This window comes from Quercus suber, unplaced genomic scaffold, assembly GCF_002906115.3.
Source record: "Quercus suber isolate HL8 unplaced genomic scaffold, Cork oak 2.0 scaffold_787, whole genome shotgun sequence".
Taxonomy (NCBI): Eukaryota; Viridiplantae; Streptophyta; class Magnoliopsida; order Fagales; family Fagaceae; genus Quercus; species Quercus suber.
Genome location: NW_027070223.1, coordinates 162,868 through 182,543, shown reverse-complemented (window position 1 = coordinate 182,543; position 19,676 = coordinate 162,868). Strand labels below are relative to the sequence as shown.

Genomic DNA, 19,676 nt, shown 5'->3' with positions numbered 1-19,676 from the left:
ATTTTAAAAATGAAGAGATCTTCTATGTTCATAATATTTTCACAACAAATATTAGGTGGTAAGTTGTTACTAATTCTTATTTGAACTTACAATTGAAATTGTTTTTTTACCCACCAATAGTAACCAATGACAACTTGTTACGCAGTATTTGTTATGAAAAATGTTATGAAAACATTTCTCTTAATAAAAGGGTTTTTTTTTTTTTTTTGAAAAGTTAAATTGGCTTTTTATTTTTATTTTTATTCCGACTTGCCTTCGGTTTCTAAACCCGTAATAATTAGAAAAAAATAAAAACATAATATAAATAAAGGTAATTCCTTTACCGACCGTTAGAATTAGAAATCAAAACGAAACCTAGTTGAGTTCCAATTTTACAAACCCTCGTTGAAAGATTGTGAAAAATGTATGCAGGATTGTGGGAGAGAGGCCCTGCTGGGCAAAGGAGCATTTGGGTCTGTGTTTCTGGCCAAACCCACATCCAAGTTTCGCTCTTTTCCTTCGTTGATGGCAGTGAAGTCAGCGGAGATTTCTGTTTCTGCTACACTTCAGAAGGAGAAACATTTTTGACAATGTTCAGGGCTACCCTTTTGTCATTCACTGCTTTGGTGAAGACTCCACGGTTGAAGATAACGGTGACATGGTTTATAACTTGTTGCTTGAGTACGCTTCTGGTGGAAGCTTGAGAGATTTGATTCGCAATTCTGGTGGGTGTGGTTTGCCTGAAAGTGATGTCAAACGCTACACCAAGTGTATTCTAAAAGGGCTTAATCATATTCATGGATGTGGGTATGTACACTGTGATATCAAGCCTGAGAATGTTCTGCTTGTGAATGTGAGTGCTAGTAAAACTGATGCTGCTCATTTTGTGGCCAAGATTGCTGATCTTGGGTTGGCCAAGAGGTCATGGCAGAGGAAGAAGATGAGGATGGACTTGAGAGGCACTGCTTTGTATATGGCACCTGAGTGTTTGATTGAGTGTGTGCAAGAGCCTCCCTCTGATATTTGGGCTTTGGGTTGCGTTGTTTGTGAGATGTTGACTGGGAAATCTCCTTGGGATAGGGGAAAAGAGTTTAACAAACGGGATCTGTTCAATCTTATTGCTGACGAGCGCGAATTGCCTGAAATTCCAACTGGGGTTTCAAGTCAAGCCAAAGATTTTCTGAAAGCGTGCCTTGTAAAGAAATATATGTATAGGTTTACTGCTGAGATGTTGATGGATCACCCGTTTCTTGAAGGACTTGGTGATGAAGAACTACCGGCTGTTACCTGTGTTTCTGGGACGGATGAGGCCGATTATGAGGTTTTTTGTTTCTCAGAAGATTATGAGTTAAGCTGTTCTTCTGGTGATTCGAGCTTGCTGCCTGATGATGGTATGGCGTTATGTTTTCCTCCTTTGCAAATTGATGATTTGGGAAAACATTTGGATGGGAGATCAGATGAAAATGTGCCTGTTTTAGGCCAGAAAAGGAAGAGGGTTACATGTTATGATAACCATATATGTGAGAGAGCAGCACGTCGAACTTTGAAGTGCCCTGCTTCTACCATACCTGCTGTTGGAGCTTGACTGTATATTCCACCATACCTGCTGTTGGAGCTTAATTGTATATTATTACAATATCTGATAGAGTATTCCTCATATACTATCTTAACTAGGCACTGAATTGTTCATTATTACAATTTTAGTTAGAGTATTCCTTATATGATTAGCGTACAAGGCAGTAGGCACGCACAAAATTGTACTTATTCTTGAAACATTTTCAAGTATATAATATAAACCAATTTTGCTATAACAAGGTTGTGCTTTTTCCTTACAATTTATTTTCTTGTTTCCCTTTCATTTTGTGGTGTTGTTTGACAGCTAAGAGTTGTGATATTTGACATACTTTGGTAGTTAAACCTCCTTTTTTTGGAAAGCAACAATTCCAACCACTGCACATTGCATATTCTGATTTGTAATTTCCTTGTATCAGCAGGGAATTTATGTCACAATGGAATTTGAAAGATGTTTTGTAATTTGTAAAAATAATGGATGTTTTTCTCTTATTGCTTTAGTATTGGCAATTTGGATCTGGTGGATTTGTGTTCCAGGTATGATATCTATCTGAATTTGTTTTAATCTATTTTTTGTTGTGTACTCCTATGAGCGGAGGATTTGTATGAAATTTTCTTGTATGGCTTTTTCTCGTATGGCAGCAAGTACTCCTATGGCAATTTTCTATGGAATCTTGTATGGCAATTTTCTTGCATGGCTTTTACAAAGAAAATTTCCATAGGAGTACTTGCTTTTTAATGGATTTCTGTCTTCTTTTCATCTATTATTTGTTGTGTACTCCTATCCTATCATATTTCTACCATTTCTAGTAAAATGAGTTAAATGCTGAACTGGGTTTGGGTTTTTTTTTTTTTAATTTATTTTTTAATTTTTTATTTAATGTAAAAAAGTCTATTACTTGCTGCCAAAAACTTCATTTTTTGACTCACTTTGAATGCACTTTTTTTAAAGGATTTTCAAGTAAGTTCTCTGTTGTGAGTTGCTATATTGGTAGATTAGGAGCTCCCACATATTAAAATAAAAAAGAAGGAAAGAAAGAAACCCGAGAGCTAGAGAGAGTTAGGAGGAACTGTTTTTTCATTCTTAATTCAGAATCTCGTAAAATAGTTCTCTGTTTGTAGTTTGTATACTATTGTTTGTTTTATAAATTTAGATTATTGGTTGCATATAAACTATATTTGAGGAGCATCTCATAGGCCTTCTGTGTCAATGCTGCTGTTGGTAATTTTCCTGTATCAGCAGAGGATTCATCTCATTATATAATTTGAAAGTTGTGTCATAACTTGTAAAACTAATGGGTACAGTACACAGCAAATAATCAATTTCATCTAATTTTGCCGTGTACTTCTATCATTTTTAGCCATTTCTAGTTCCATGGATTCAATGCTGAACTGGGTTTGGATTTTGTTTGTGTTTAATGTATTAAAGTTGACTACTTTCTGCGAAAAAATTTAGTAAATTATTGTTTAGTTTTTGGATTAAGAAAAAACGGCTTTCCTGGGTCCTTTGGGGGAAAACTAGTGGCTGCCTAAAAATATGATAATTGGGCGGCTTTTGGGACTGGATTTGGTTTTTTTGAGAGGCACAGCATTTTATATGGCACCTGAATGTTTGATTGAGAGTGTGAAAGAGCCTCCCTCTGATATTTGGGGTTTGGGTTGTGTTGTTTGTGAGACGTTGACTGGGAAATCTCCTTGGGATAGGGCTAGAGTTGGACAGACTGGATCTGTTCGATCTTATTGCTGATGAGCACGAATTGCCTCAAGTTGGAGCTTAATGGTATATTCTAATTCTACTACCATACCTGCTGTTGGAGCCAAATTGTATATTCTTAAAGTATTTGATAGAACTAGTATCAATCTCAGATTAACAAGGTGTGTTGTTGTCGTCAATGAGCCCACTGGATCCCTAGTTTCTACCTTTGACAAGTAAACTATGCATTGGTGACATAAGATGAAACCAAGAATCTAGTTATAAGTAGTAATTATGGTTTGTACAATTTCTCTAATGTCCATAGTGGTGTTAGGTTCATAATTTATTCTGAAATTTTCACCAAATAAATTTGATTGGCCATGGGCTTAATGAGTTTTTGCAATAATATACTTAAAATTTTGGCCAGAATGCCAAATGCTGGTGAGCTACTTTCAAATGCTACTCTCTTGGATAATTTTGGCAGTTTATCATGCTATCTTTTGGTTTGAAATTTCATATTTTGGCAGATTTCTTATCATAGTACACTCACTCATATTGATTTATGATGCTTATGACCTGCTTGTTGTTCTTGAAATGCATGTTTAACCTGCTCTAATTGAGGTCTCAAGTGGGATCCACTTTCAATGAAACTGGGATGAAATATCTTCGCCTTCTTCAACATACTTTGCATCTTTAGATTAGACTGAACATTTATTCATGGCTCTTTGATGCTCTATATTTTTCAGCAGTAAAATATTGCTCATGTATTATTAGGTTTGCTCAGCTAATTACACTATACTGTTGTTCTTATATGATTTTATTTGTTGCTTCACCTAGAAGCTTGGGAGTGAAAATGTTACATTTAGGTGAGTAAAATTTTAGGGATGAGACAGAATTGCAATAAGGACTTCAATGAGGAAACAGTGATGAATTCTTGTAAACCTGACACACCCCCTGCTAAGAAAGAGAAAATGCAGTACCCCCTTGTAGGCTTTGATGGTTAAGTTAATGAACCGGTGGGAAAAGAAGAGAAATCCCAAAAAAGACAAAGTAATAGCTGAAAAATCTCCTAGTACCGTGCTCTTCAGCCTTTTATTCGGAGCAAATCTTTTTGAGTTTTTGTGTCCAAGAGAAAGATGAAAGGAACAAAGGAAAAATGGAGAAGCCAAAGAGAAGTGGCTGGTCTGTTCTGTACCGAGAGAGAGTCAAAGCAAGGGCTGTAGTCCCTTTTGCCCAAGATCATGAGATACCTCAAAGAAGTGTGAGGGAAGGGTGTGGAGTCCACCTTCATATGAGAGGAAGGACTCATGCATCCAATGCATGGTGTATTTTTCCATCTGGGAGAAATTTTGGGCAAGTGAGAGACCAAAATCTGATTGATGTGACTTTCCCCCCACTACTTTGTAGAAAACCCTTGGCCTAATCTTGCTTAAAAACAGTGCTAGTGTTCTCCCTGCAACTTTAGTGTTGTTTAAGAAAAACATTTTATTTATCCTCGTGGTCACACTATGCATAAAAGAGGCAAGGAAAAATCTTTCTTTTCTCTACTCTGTTTCCTTTTTTAGAAAGGGATACAGATTGTATTTAGAATAGAGCAATTTTGCTCTTTTGACTTTCAAATTGACAATTCCCTTTAAGATTTCATTAACATCATTTTTTTATAGGTTTTATCACATTAATTTTCATATTAGTAGTTTTGTATGACTTACCAATCACTTCCTTAGATATTAATAACACATTGTCTTGAAAAAAAAAAAACTACCAAAGGTAAACAGTTTTGGAGTGACTCTATCAAATTGCTTATTGAGTAGGACTGTAGCAGCTAAGATCCAAGAAGAATTCTTGAGGCATTTTCAAGCTAATTTTTCTCCACCTGACAGAAGGGTAGTGCACAACCTTGTTTCTAAGTCGCAGGGGCTCCCTATCTCTATGCTGACTAGTGAACAGAAGGAGTTCTTGGATAGGCCATTGACAGAGGGGGAAGTTGCTGAGGCAATGAGTCAAAAAAGTGAATGGATAGGACTTAGATCTGATAGCATACCAATCTTATTTTATCAGAGCTTTTGGAGCTTAACAAGTAACTCTGTCACTAAAGCTGTTTTTCTTTATTTAATTATACCAGCCTTATTTTATCATTGTTAATTCCCAAAGTGAGTACCCTTGAAACAGTTAATGATTATAGGCCAATGAGTCTTTGGTAATGTGGCACATAAAAGATCATGTCAAAGATTTTAGTTAGCAGACTTAGGCCAGTTTTTAAACTTTATGCTTATAATATTGCTAAAAAAATCCGCAATCCTCTTCCAAAATTGGATCTTGAGCATAGTGTGGTTTGGCCTCATTCTAACTTGGGAGCTTTTGGAGTAAAGAAGGGATATCGTTTAAGTAGAGGTATTCCTTAGACAGGACAAACACAAGCTAATTTTATAGTAATCAAGAACACAAATAATAAGACATCTATATACATATACAACAAATAGAAATCTGTAAAACTAAATAGAAAAACTTACAGACTAGATGTGTATAAAAATGAACAATGATTCTGACCAAGGCTTGTGTTTGACACAACTTCCTTAAGACATATTTTACTCCTCACAATTGATGTTTTGAGACTCTTGGACATTTGTCACTTAAGATACAATGATGCACAACAATTAGAAGAAGCCCAACGATCTAATATAGTGAATAAAACTGTCTCTTTCTCTTTGTTTGACTCTATGCATAGAAATATATTTTATGTGAAAGAACTTACATTTATTAATGAGGGACAACATAAAAATTAACATACTGGTCATGAATAAAAATTTTGTACAAAGACTAATTGACACCAAAAAATAAAAATAAAAATAAATTATTATACGAATTGGAGGACTCAGCCCCCACAAACCTAAGCCAAGTCCAATGTCTAACCCATGAGCATATAAAAAATAAAATCATAAAACATCTCTTCCTTTCCTACGTGGGACTCAATTATTCTCTATTGTAAACGATGTTCAAGTGGACACATTATGAGTCAAATCTCAGTCAATCCTTAATGGTTTTTAACAAGTGACCCCATGATATTAATCACCTCACTTAGGAGAACATGTTCCAATTTGGACCCATCTCAAAGGAAATGTTGGTATCACATATATTTTGGCTCGAAATTGGCCACTCAACTTGCAAACAACCATTTTTCTAACACTAAATCATGGATGCTCTGAGTGATGATTGGCAGTCAGAGGTCCAATTCAAGTTTTGAGCAACACTTCGACCCAAACTACTCATTATTTCATTTTTTGAAAAAAAAAAAAAAATCGATTCCAGCTTGCAATTGAGGAGTTTTTCTGCACATGTGCGTGAAAATTAAGCTATGATGAATTTAAAACTCATCATAACTCACACATAAGGTCATCTTAACAAATAAAGGAGATACTCTCATTTGCAGAAAAGGACTAAAATCCTTTGAAAGTTGTTAGGAAAGAGCCACTGAGGTTATCGCTAATTCTTTTTGTCAATATCATCATTCTACCACCTTCAATAGCACAAAATTGGCTCAAAGGTAGCCATCAATTTAGTGTTACTGCAAATTCAAAAGCTCCCCTAGTTCAATATCCTAGTCAACACAGCTATTTAATGAGAAGGATACGAGGAAGAAGAGATGGAAGAGAAAGGAGAACGATGATGAGAATTGAGAAAAAAAAAGACTTTAATACCCTTCTTTTAATGGTGAAACTTAGAGGTGGAAAACGACTGCATGATAGAGGCCACTTGGGCAATAACCCACTGGTATGTAATGCTAAGGATTTATTTGGTTGGAATTCTGGAAAAGTAAGAAGATGGAAAGTGGAAAGATAGAAAAACTTTTAATTTATTTTATTTTTGTTTGGTTAGGAGTGAAAAAATTGAGAGATGGAAAAAGCGAGTTTGTATAAATTTACTCATACACTTTTGTTAAAAAATGATGACCAATTAAAACAAAAAAGTGACAAAAAAAAGAAGAAGCAATCACCCAATTTTTTTAAAAAATAAAAATTATGTCCCCAAAAAAAAAGTCATGTCTAGTTAAACAAAAGAAAAAGAAAAAAGAAAAAAAGAAATACAAAACAACTATCATACCCAATTACCCATAGCTCATGAAATCACAAAAAGAAAAAAAAAAAAGAAAAAGAAAAGGCAATGTCCAGGAAAGGGAAAAGAAAAAAATAAAATAAAAAAGGAAGCAGCAACATGCCCACAGCCCAGGAAAGTGGAAAAAAAATGCAAGTGTACGTGGGTATTTTTGTTCATTAAACAACGTCATTTTTTTCTTTTAGTTTTTTCTCTATTTTGGGGAGAAAACTTTTTGATGGGAATGAGAAGAAAATATCTGAGTTCCATCATTTTTTTTTTCCCTTCTTCTCCAACCAACCAAACATACTCCAAAAAAGGTTTCCTTCCCATTTTCTTTCCAAAATTTTCCATCCATTCTATTTCATATCCAAACAAACACACCCTAAAAGACTTAAACTACAGATGGATAAAATGTATTAGCTTTTAATAATGTTTTAATGTAAGAGAAATAAATGTATAAACATAAGTTTTTTCATTTTCTTGAGAAAGAACATATGTTTATTCATTTGTGAAGAAGGGAAAATATTATTCTTGTCATGTTGTGAACATTAATTAACAATTTAGTTTTTTATTTGTTTAGTTTGTTCTGAAGTATAATGCTACATGATAAAAAATAATTATTCCAAAAAAAAATAAATAAATAAAATATCTATAAAGAGTAATAAAACATGAAGTATGAGACCTAGAGTTAGAAATTAATAGTCACTAATAACATTTTTTTTACCTTTAATAACTTTATTTTTATTTTTACTAATTACTTAATTAAATATGACATGTTCACCTTCTAATTAAACCCATATTTTTTAACGAAATTTAAATCCTCCCTTAATTCCTTTCTTCTTCTTCTTCTTGGTTAGACGGACAACTTTCAACTGATCTAAACCGTTTAAGATTTTCTTCTTCATCATCAACACCATTTTTTTATAAGGCTGAATGAAGATTTATACCACGTTTTGAGATATTCAGTGTATAATATAGGTCCCAACATAATAATTTATTGTGGTTAACAAATTCAACAACAACTACAATGAGAGGATTACTCAATGTTGCTAACACAAATAACATTTTTGGAAAAAAAAAAAAAAATCTTTACTTTTAGATTAAAAAAATTATATATTAAAAAAAAAATCAGATGTCTACATTTAAAAAAAAAAAAGTAAAAATATAGATTTTTTTATAAATAAAAAATAAAAGGATTACAAAGAGTTCATATTAAACCTTTGAAATCGATTTGGTTGGAATATAATTTGAGTTTCTTGAACTTAGGAAATAAAGTTTTAACAAAATTAAATTATTCTAATAATTGATAAGATAAACTAATTTACTAATTCATGAGAATCTAGTACCATTTAGCCTCCACAATTTATCTTACCCAACTTTATTATTTGATTTTTTTATAAAGTTTTATTATTAGGTTTAGTGTATGATAAAGGTAAATCCTAGCCCAAAATTATTAGGTGATTCTGTGTTATATGTGTAAATTATCGCCAAAAAGTAAGTAATCCCCGGAAGGACTTGATTTGAGAGAGTATTTACTCTCTTGATATTATTCTATTAATATGCATCAAATTTTTCACTTGAGTTTTTTTTTTTTTTTTTTTTTTTTTTTTTTTTTTTTTTTTTTTAAGCTCTTGATTCTAACTAAACAGCCATATTAGTATACTACTATCACAAAACATAAGAGATAGGTTGGTTTGTCATCCAGTAATGTTCTTTTTCACTTCTCTCTATTTCTCGCATCTATGATCTCAAATGGTACCGTGATTGTATTTGTAGTGCCCTCAAAGATATATACTCTCTTTTCTTCTTTATTTTTTTAAATTATTTTTTATACTTTTTTTTCCACAAAAAACTTATGTGACACACTCTCAGATGGTCAGCAAAAAGTCAGATGCTTCGATTATATATGTGTGTGTGTGTGTGTGGACAGTGTGCATCTTCCTTCTTCTCCTCTAAAGGAGGTGTTTGCAACAATTTCTTGAATAATACACACTTTCATATTGGTTAGCAATTATGTGAGTGAAAATTGGATGAGATGGATCAGCAGATAGCTTGAAAAATCCTACGACTAAAGGAGTTGGCAAGGGTGATTATGAATCTATCAGAGTAGATATTTCGAGAAGCAATAAGTTGGAGATGAATTTGGATTTTTAGTTACGTTAGATTTTTGGTGCAAAGGGAAGTGCTACTTGACCTAGCAGTGCTCATTGATGTATCATGGTTTTTTTTTTCATAAGTTGTAAATTGTAGTATAGTGAAATGAAATCTCTTTACTTGAGATTTTCTTCTTTTAGTATTTGAAATCATGAATTATGATAGCTTATTTAGTTTCAAGTCAATCCCTAATTATTATGATAATTTTGATCATATTTGTAGAATATATAATTTTTGTACATATTAAATTTTTAATTAATCCATGCATAATAATAATAATAATAATAATAAAAGAAGTTATAATTCTAAAATTAGTAGCTTTTAGCAAACTCAAATCCGCCATAGATTTTTAGTCACAATAGTCAATCCAAAGGTATGTTCCTTAATAACTGTTTTTCCAAATTTATCTAAAACTTAGGAGGAAAATCCTTTTAATTTTATGACACTAAAAAAGATGAATGAATGAAAAATAAAAGAGGACACAGAAGAAGAAAGAAGAGAAAACAAATTGCGTCTGTTTAAATTTTAAAAATTGATATAAGAGATGAGGTGGTGGCAACTTTAGGAAGTTTTTTGAGGGTGTTCATTAAGAAATTTAAATTATACAAAATCTAATAAAAAGATAATTTCATATTTTGAAAAAACACACACGCATGCAAACGTATAAAGTCTTACAATTTTCTTTTTCGAATTTTCTTATTTTGAAATCGTTACATGATAATTTCATTATCAATGTTGCAAGCTATATCTTTTCAAAAGTTTAGTTAAATAAAGTTTCTTAGACTTTTTCTTTTTATTTGTAAAGACCTAATATATTGTTAAGGGGACCAAAGTTTAAGGTCAAAGTTTGACTATAAACTTAGTTGTAGCTTAAGGTCACAATTCTCACTAAACAAATTAACGTTGCTATATATTTTGAAAATCTAACAGCTAAATTGCATGTTTTCTATGTTCTTAAAACACATGTCAAATTTCATGCCAATCGGACATTATTTACTATTCAATCTCTAAACTTATTTTTTATGTATAATTTTAAAATATAAAAATTTGAAATTTAAACATTTGATTAACGACATAGTTATTATTTTTTATCTTCTTGAAATTTTGCAAGTATGAAAGATATAATAAGAAAATATAATTAAATTGTGGATTTGTTAAAATTCACATTCAATAATAAAAAAAAAAATATTGATTGGAGTTGTAGTCTTAGTTTACAATCAAGCTTATTACCAAATTTTGTCTAAAATTTATTTATGTTGGATCTAAAAAATATTTAGGGTAATCACAAAGTTTTTTTAAGGATAAAAAAACCATAATTTTTAAAAATTTGTACATAATATGATAATAATAATTATTTTTTATAGGTCAGGGTGGTCCTGTGACCACCATGGAATGAAAAGCCCGCCTGAGATGAGTAGGAAAATAGAGTGTGTCTATTTAAATAAGGATAAGAGATTAAGATGAAACTAGAGTTATATTATACATTTTCAAGTATAACAGTTGCACTTTTTTTTTTATATAATTTATGTCTTGTTTCTCTTTCATTTTGTGTTGTTTTTTGGCGCCTAACAGTTGAGAATCTTGAGATATTTGATGTACTTTGCTGGTTAAACCTCTTTTTTGGAAAGCAACAATTCCAACAACTCCACATTGCATGACTTGTAATTTCCTTATATCAGTAGGGAATTTGTCTCACAATTGAAAGTTGTGTTCTCTTGCTTTAGAATTTGGCAATTTGGATCAAGTAGATTTGTGTTCCAGCCTTCCAGGTATGATATCTATTTGCATTAATTTTTTAAGCTCTTGATTCTAACTAAACAGCCATATTAGTATACTACTATCACAAAACATAAGAGATAGGTTGGGTTTGTCATCCAGTAATGTTCTTTTTCACTTCTCTCTATTTCTCGCATCTATGATCTCAAATGGTAGCCGTGATTGTATTTGTAGTGCCCTCAAAGACATATACTCTCTTTTCTTCTTTATTTTTTTAATTTATTTTTTATACTTTTTTTTCCGCAAAAAACTTATGTGGCACACTCTCAAATGGTCAGCAAAAAGTCAGATGCTTCGATTATATATGTGTGTGTGTGGACAGTGTGCATCTTCCTTCTTCTCCTCTAAAGGAGGTGTTTGCAACAATTTCTTGAATAATACACACTTTCATATTGGTTAGCAATTATGTGAGTGAAAATTGGATGAGATGGATCAGCAGATAGCTTGAAAAATCCTACGACTAAAGGAGTTGGCAAGGGTGATTATGAATCTATCAGAGTAGATATTTCGAGAAGCAATAAGTTGGAGATGAATTTGGATTTTTAGTTACGTTAGATTTTTGGTGCAAAGGGAAGTGCTACTTGACCTAGCAGTGCTTATTGATGTATCATGGTTTTTTTTTCATAAGTTGTAAATTGTGGTATAGTGAAATGAAATCTCTTTACTTGAGATTTTCTTCTTTTAGTATTTGAAATCATGAAAACTAATTGAATAATGACATTTTGGTTTGTAATGGTAAATTTTTTGAATTACTGTGTGTCATATTGTAGATAACAAATTTTAAGCATTGGAGTTTAAAAAAAATTAATTTGAAGTTGAACATATGTTTATGTTTATGTTTAAACATAAACATAACAGTACAATACAATACAAAACATCACTATTAGCACCACAATGTGCCACATGATGGCCAATGAGAAGGGATGACCTTCATTTAGTGTAACCATGATCCTTCCATGAAGGCATTGTATGGGGAGAATGCATCAATTATTAAATTTGAAAATGAATAAGTTTTATATCAAAATGAAGTTTTAAATGAAATTGAATAGGCCCTAATTTTTAAATAAATTTACGAAAATATCTTAAAAATAAATTGGTGTATAAACCTCTATTGGTAGGCATTTGTGTTTGTGCGATATAATATTTATCAGGTTTTGATACGGTTGTTTATTCTAGGCCGACAACAATGGAGGTGGGTGGCTACCAAAAAATTGAAAAAAAGAAATTTGCACCCTACGTGAGTTTGTTAAGCATCTTTTGATTGCTTGTAACCTTAATTTTGGTATACTTAGTTGGCTATATGAAGATCATTGTTTGTTCACTATCAACCATGATTATTATTTTGAAATCTGTATCTTTTGTGATTTCTTTGTTAGGCTTGAGCAACATTTTGGCTGCAGAAAGACATAATCTTTGTGTTAATCCTGATTGGATTAAGCAATATTTTTGATGTCAGGATGCTTGAAAAACCATGGAAATTTTTCCTAATCCATTCCTAGGATTTTTTACTGCACAAATGAAATAGTGAAATCTCTTTTAGAAGGTATTAAAGATTTTTTTAGTATATTTCTATCCGTGTATGTCACTACTCTATCTATACTATGTGATCTATTCAATCTAAACCATTCCCAAATTCAAAATAAGAAATTATCCTATAGAGTTTAGGGCATTGGCGAGTGGAATGACAATTGTGGCCAACTTTCTCAACACAAATTACTACAGAAGTTTGTATTAAGGATTTTTGTTCAGATTTGACCTCGCTTAGAGAAAAAATGAAGTCCATATAGACTAACGTTGTGTGGCCTAATTTAGGCAAAACGATGTTAACTAATATTTAAAAAACTAAGAATTATTCCCCAACTAAAAATCTATATAAAAACAACAAAACCTTGATCCCAAATTTTTGGTATTGGCTATAGATCCTAAACATATTAGTTAGAGTCAACCATATAAATTATTTTTCTCCATTTTATTTGTAGTAATACTCTTTGTTACTTTCTTAACCAATAAGAAAGATATAGTTTTAGTTGTATAGTTTAATTTAGGTAAAACTCAATTATTTTAGTTTTAAGAAATTCAAATTTTCACTGAAACTAAAATTATATAAATTATATTAAAAAAAGAATATAATTTCATATTTATTTTAATTATTTAATCATATACCATAATTATATAATTTAATATAATAATACTTGCAAACTAGGAACTATCTCTACTAAATATCTTCATTATATTATGATAGCTTATTTACTTTCAAGTCAATCCCTAATTATTATGATAATTTTGATCATATTTGTAGAATATATAATTTTTGTACATATTAAATTTTTAATTAATCCATGCATAATAATAATAATAATAATAATAATAAAAGAAGTTATAATTCTAAAATTAGTAGCTTTTAGCAAACTCAAATCTGCCATAGATTTTTAGTCACAATAGTCAATCCAAAGGTATGTTCCTTCATAACTGTTTTTCCAAATTTATCTAAAACTTGGGGGGAAAATCCTTTTAATTTTATGACACTAAAAAAGATGAATGAATGAAAAATAAAAGAGGACATAGAAGAAGAAAGAAGAGAAAACAAATTGCATCTGTTTAAATTTTAAAAATTGATATAAGAGATGAGGTGGTGGCAACTTCAGGAAGTTTTTTGAGGGTGTTCATTAAGAAATTTAAATTATACAAAATCTAATAAAAAGATAACTTCATATTTTGAAAAAACACACACGCGCGCGCAAACATATAAAGTCTTACAATTTCCTTTTTCGAATTTTCTTATTTTGAAATCGTTACATGATAATCTCATTATCAATGTTGCAAGCTATATCTTTTCAAAAGTTTAGTTAAATAAAGTTTTCTTAGACTTTTTCTTTTTATTTGTAAGGACCTAATATATTGTTAAGAGGACCAAAGTTTAAGGTCAAAGTTTGACTATAAACTTAGTTATAGCTTAAGGTCACAATTCTTACTAAAAAAATTAACGTTGCTACATATTTTGAAAATCTAACAGCTAAATTGTATGTTTTCTATGTTTTTAAAACACGTGTCAAATTTCATGCTAATCGGACATTATTTACTATTCAATCTCTAAACTTATTTTTTTATGTATAATTCACTACAAAATGCAGGGGCTTTGGGCCGCGTTTTCTTGGGCCGCGGTTTAAAAAAACACGGCCATAGATGTGCTACAGCCTCGTTTTTGTAAAACGGGGCTTAAAGACCGAACCTGAAGCCCCGTTTTAGAAACAAGGCCATAGACTGATTCTGCAGCCTCGATTTATTAGGCTTGGGCCGCATTTTAAATGCGACCAGCTATGGCCCTGTTTCAAAACCACGGCTTTAACTATGGTGTAAAGCCGCGCATTTAAAACGCGGCTTCAGCCAAGGATCAGGCTGCGTTTTTTAAACGGGGCTTTAGGTCCAACCCTATAGCCGCATGTTAAAACCGCGGCTCTAGGGTTTGTATAAATAGCATAAACAAAAATCACTCAGCCCTATTTCAAAATCACTTAGACTCAAAAACCCTATTTCGAAATCACTCAGCTCTCAGCTCTCATCCTTCACCGATTCCGTTCATCCTCAACCTCACTCGCCATCGCCGACCCACAAAATCTCACTCCCACCACTACATCTCACGCACCATCGCCGTCCCACTTTCTAAGATCGATCTTCAAAAAACACCAGCGATTTGTCAAGCATCGAGTCGACTCAGGCAAGTTTCCCCCCTTTTTCTCTCTTTCCTTCAAATTTCTATTGTATGCAATTTTCAATTTCATGATCTGGGTCTTCGGGTTGCAACTTTTAACTTCTCTTGTTTATGCTTCGATTTCTAGGGTTTTAAATCTCACCCCTACTTCGGTAATCCAAGGTATTTTCGAGCTAAATAGGAGGACTACATACAAGGTCTGCAAGTATTTCCTTCTTAAATGTTTAATTATAATTTTAAATTACAATGTTTTGCTAACTATTGTTCGTGTAGATTGTAACTAGTATGTCTTTGTATTTTTACACTGGTATTTTGGTTCAGTTGTGTGGATTTAAACCTGTTCATTGTATCGGACATTTTCTGTCTTTGCTTCATTTTATTTGCATTGCATTATAGGAAGCATGTAGTATTTAGTGTTTGGCTGGTCTTATGTGTTTGTTGTGATAAACTAATTGATAAATGAGATTGAGAGGTTGAGATTTTGATCTGGCACATAAAAAAGAGAACAAAAAACTGCCACTACTCACTACTTAATAAAATCAAGTATGTGGGTGTTTTTTTTTTTTTTTTTTTAATAAACATGGACTTTCGAATTTTGATTTGGCACACAAGAACATGGTGTCCATTTTTTGTTTGTGGTGTTTTTACCTTTTTGGGCTTGTCTTTACTCATAACACTATGCACAATAAGGGGAACTGTGTATGTTATGTTTGGTTGTCAAAAAAAAAAAAAAAGAGTTAGATGTTGGGTTTTTTTCTTTTTTAATTGATTTTAATTCTTTCGTACTTTTTTTTTTAATTGTGGAATAGTTCTTCTCTTTTTGTAGATTTTTTTTTTTTTTTTTCAATAAGATTCTAACTACTAACTTTTTTAGTTATTCAATTAGCCACAATTATCTTTAAGGGTGCCACGTAAGCATTCCGCGAAATGAAATAATGATAAAGACCAAAATTAAATATTGTGTAAAAACTCTCAAGAACTAAAATGAAATGTATGAAAACGAAAAATAAAAATACCCCTTGAATATGTGGACAAAAAGTGAATTTTGCCAACTAGAAATATTTCATGGTGTATCCATAGTCAAGTCATTTACCCTTCTTCATGCAGAGTGTTATGTCCTTAAGATGCTTGCCTAAAAATGTGCCATGCACACACTTGGGTTTAGTCATCCAACATCTATGGCGCCCTAATTAATTAAAAATGGAAAAGAGTATCAAGGAATGCAATAAGAGTTGTCTTTGATTAAGATTTTTAGGTGTTTTGGTCATTTTAAAGGAGTTCAGTGTGTTGCTAATTTGTAGAGTGTAAGAAAAGTTTGAAAATTTTCATCACGTTTAAGGGATAATCTAGAAAGTTTTTTCATAGTTGAAGTTATTTGATAATCTTGTAGGTATTGGGAGCAATTTTGTAATTCTTGCAAGCTGTTTTTTTTTTTTTTTTTTTTTAATTTTTTTTTTTTTTTAACAGGGGTGGGGGGAAGGGAGATAATTTGGTATAGCTCTATGGCTGTGTTTAGAACGCGGCCATACGTCTAGCTCTACGGCCGCGTTTTAAGCATGGCCTAAGGACTATGTCTTAGGCCACGGTTAAAATGCGGCCATACAGCTTGCTCTACATTAAAACGCGGCCTAAGACATACTCCTTAGGCCGCGCATAAAACGCGGCCGTAGGGCTAGTACTTAAGCCGCGCTTAAAGCGCGGCCATAGGACGTATGTTTAGGCCACGCTCCAAAAATGCGGCCATACACCCTCTGAGGCCTATAGTCACGTGTTTTAGGCTACATTCAGAAACGCGGCCTAAAGAAACGCAGCTATAGGCCAAATCGGGCTATGGCCGCATTTTTGTGACCTGTAGCTGCGTTTTTAAACCGCAGCCATAGGCCCTTTATTTTGTAGTGATTTTAAAATATAAAAATTCAAAATTTAAAAATTTGATTAACGACATAGCTATTATTTTTTATCTTCTTGAAATTTTGCAAGTATGAAAGATATAATAAGAAAATATAATTAAATTATGGATTTGTTAAAATTCACATTCAATAATAAAAAAAATATATTGATTGGAGTTGTAGTCTTAGTTTACAATCAAGCTTATTGCCAAATTTTGTCTAAAGTTTATTTATGTTGGATCTAAAAAATATTTAGGGTAATCACAAAGTTTTTTTAAGGATAAAAAAACCATAATTTTTAAAATTTTGTACATAATATGATAATAATAATTATTTTTTATAGGTCAGGGTGGTCCTGTGACCACCCTGGAATGAAAAGCCCGCCTGAGATGAGTAGGAAAATAGAGTGTGTCTATTTAAATAAGGATAAGAGATTAAGATGAAACTAGAGTTATATTATACATTTTCAAGTATAACAGTTGCACTTTTTTTATTATTATATAATTTATGTCTTGTTTCTCTTTCATTTTGTGTTGTTTTTTGGCGCCTAACAGTTGAGAATCTTGAGATATTGGATGTACTTTGCTGGTTAAACCTCTTTTTTGGAAAGCAACAATTCCAACCACTCCACATTGCATGACTTGTAATTTCCTTATATCAGTAGGGAATTTGTCTCACAATTGAAAGTTGTGTTCTCTTGCTTTAGAATTTGGCAATTTGGATCAAGTAGATTTGTGTTCCAGCCTTCCAGGTATGATATCTATTTGCATTAATTTTTCATCTATTATTTTTAGTGTACTCCTATGAGCAGAGGATTCGTACGGCAATTTTCTTGTATGGCTTTCTATAGTATGGCAGCAAGTACTCCTATAGCAACTCGTATGGCAATTTTCTTGTATGAAGAAAATTTCCATATGAGTACTTGCTTTTTAACGGATTTCTGTCTTACTTTTCATCTATTTTTTTGTTTTCTACCCCTAATCCTATCTATTTCAACTATTTCTAGTAACATCAGTTAAATGCTGAACTGGGCTCGGGTGTTGTTTGTATTTAATGTCGATTACTTGCTGCCAAAAACTTGATTTTTTTTTTTTTACTCCCTGATATTTGAAAAGGTTTACTAACTTAGCTAGTTCTACCTAATTTAGGAAAGCGCCAATCCAACGAATGCACTTTGCATGCGCTGTTTTTTAAGGATTTTCAGGTAAGATCACTGTTGTGAGTTGTTATATTTGCAAATTAGGAGCTCCCGCATGTTAAAATAAAAAAGAAGCAAGGGAAGAAACCAGTGATCTAGAGAGTTAGGAGGAAATGATCTCATTCTTAATTCAGAATCTTGTAAAATAGTTCCCTGTTTGTAGTTTGTAAACTATTGTTTGTTTTATAAATTTAGATTATTGGTAGCATATAAACTATATTTGAGGAGCATCTCATAGACCTTCTGTGTCAATGCTGCTGTTAGCAATTTTCTTGTATCAGCAGAAGATTCATCTCATTATATAATTTGAAAGTGGCGTTGTACCTTGTAAAAATAATGCTTTAAGTACACAGCAAGTAATTAACTTTTATCCTATTTCACCCATTTCTAGTTCCATAGGTTCAATGCTGAACTGGGTTTGGCTTTTGTTTGAGTTAATGTATTAAACTTGGTTACTTTCTGCCAAAAAATTTAGTAAATAATTGTTTGGTTTCTGAGACTTTTTTTTTTTTTTTGGGGCCTTCATATGTTAACTTAGCTAGTTCTACCTAATTTAGGAAAGCGCCAATCCAACGAATGCACTTTGCATGCGCTGTTTTTTAAGGATTTTCAGGTAAGATCACTGTTGTGAGTTGTTATATTTGCAAATTAGGAGCTCCCGCATGTTAAAATAAAAAAGAAGCAAGGGAAGAAACCAGTGATCTAGAGAGTTAGGAGGAAATGATCTCATTCTTAATTCAGAATCTTGTAAAATAGTTCCCTGTTTGTAGTTTGTAAACTATTGTTTGTTTTATAAATTTAGATTATTGGTAGCATATAAACTATATTTAAGGAGCATCTCATAGACCTTCTGTGTCAATGCTGCTGTTAGCAGTTTTCTTGTATCAGCAGAAGATTCATCTCATTATATAATTTGAAAGTGGCGTTGTACCTTGTAAAAATAATGCTTTAAGTACACAGCAAGTAATTAACTTTTATCCTATTTCACCCATTTCTAGTTCCATAGGTTCAATGCTGAACTGGGTTTGGCTTTTGTTTGAGTTAATGTATTAAACTTGGTTACTTTCTGCCAAAAAATTTAGTAAATAATTGTTTGGTTTCTGAGACTTTTTTTTTTTTTTTGGGGCCTTCATATGTGGGGATTAGACAAAAGCTTAAGGTTTTGTTTTCCAAAATTCTGGCTACCATGTGTTGCTTTCATATAAAATCATGATCCTGGACAGCAGTAGAGGCACTTAGGATGCAAAGTTTGATGAAAGAAAGAGTCTAGAAGGTACAGGGTATTACTGAATCAATAGCAAAAATACCACCCATATTTCTGTTGCCACGGATGGCTGTCACCCACAAGCTGCACTCTATTCACTACTGAATGATCTTCTGTTTGAGCTAAGAAAAGAAGGTATAGAAGAATCTTCTTTTCCCTCCAAAGGCTATGGAAAAGCATTGGTAGTATCAATCTAAGATTAGGTGAAAAAACTACTTTATAACTTCATCTATGTTAATAACTAGCACCCTAACCTTTTTACAAAGCTACTCAATCTCAGATTAACAAGGTGGGTCTCGCATTGTTCAAGATATAGCTTATCTCAACCCTTTTGATGAGCTTTGTTATCC

At 32.1% G+C, this 19,676-nt stretch overlaps 1 pseudogene; it reads left to right on the top strand.

The window, feature by feature from the left end:
• Window positions 1-401: 401 nt before the first annotated feature.
• Window positions 402-1,792, top strand: LOC112002284 (mitogen-activated protein kinase kinase kinase 20-like; annotated as a pseudogene).
• The last annotated feature ends 17,884 nt before the right edge of the window (window positions 1,793-19,676 follow it).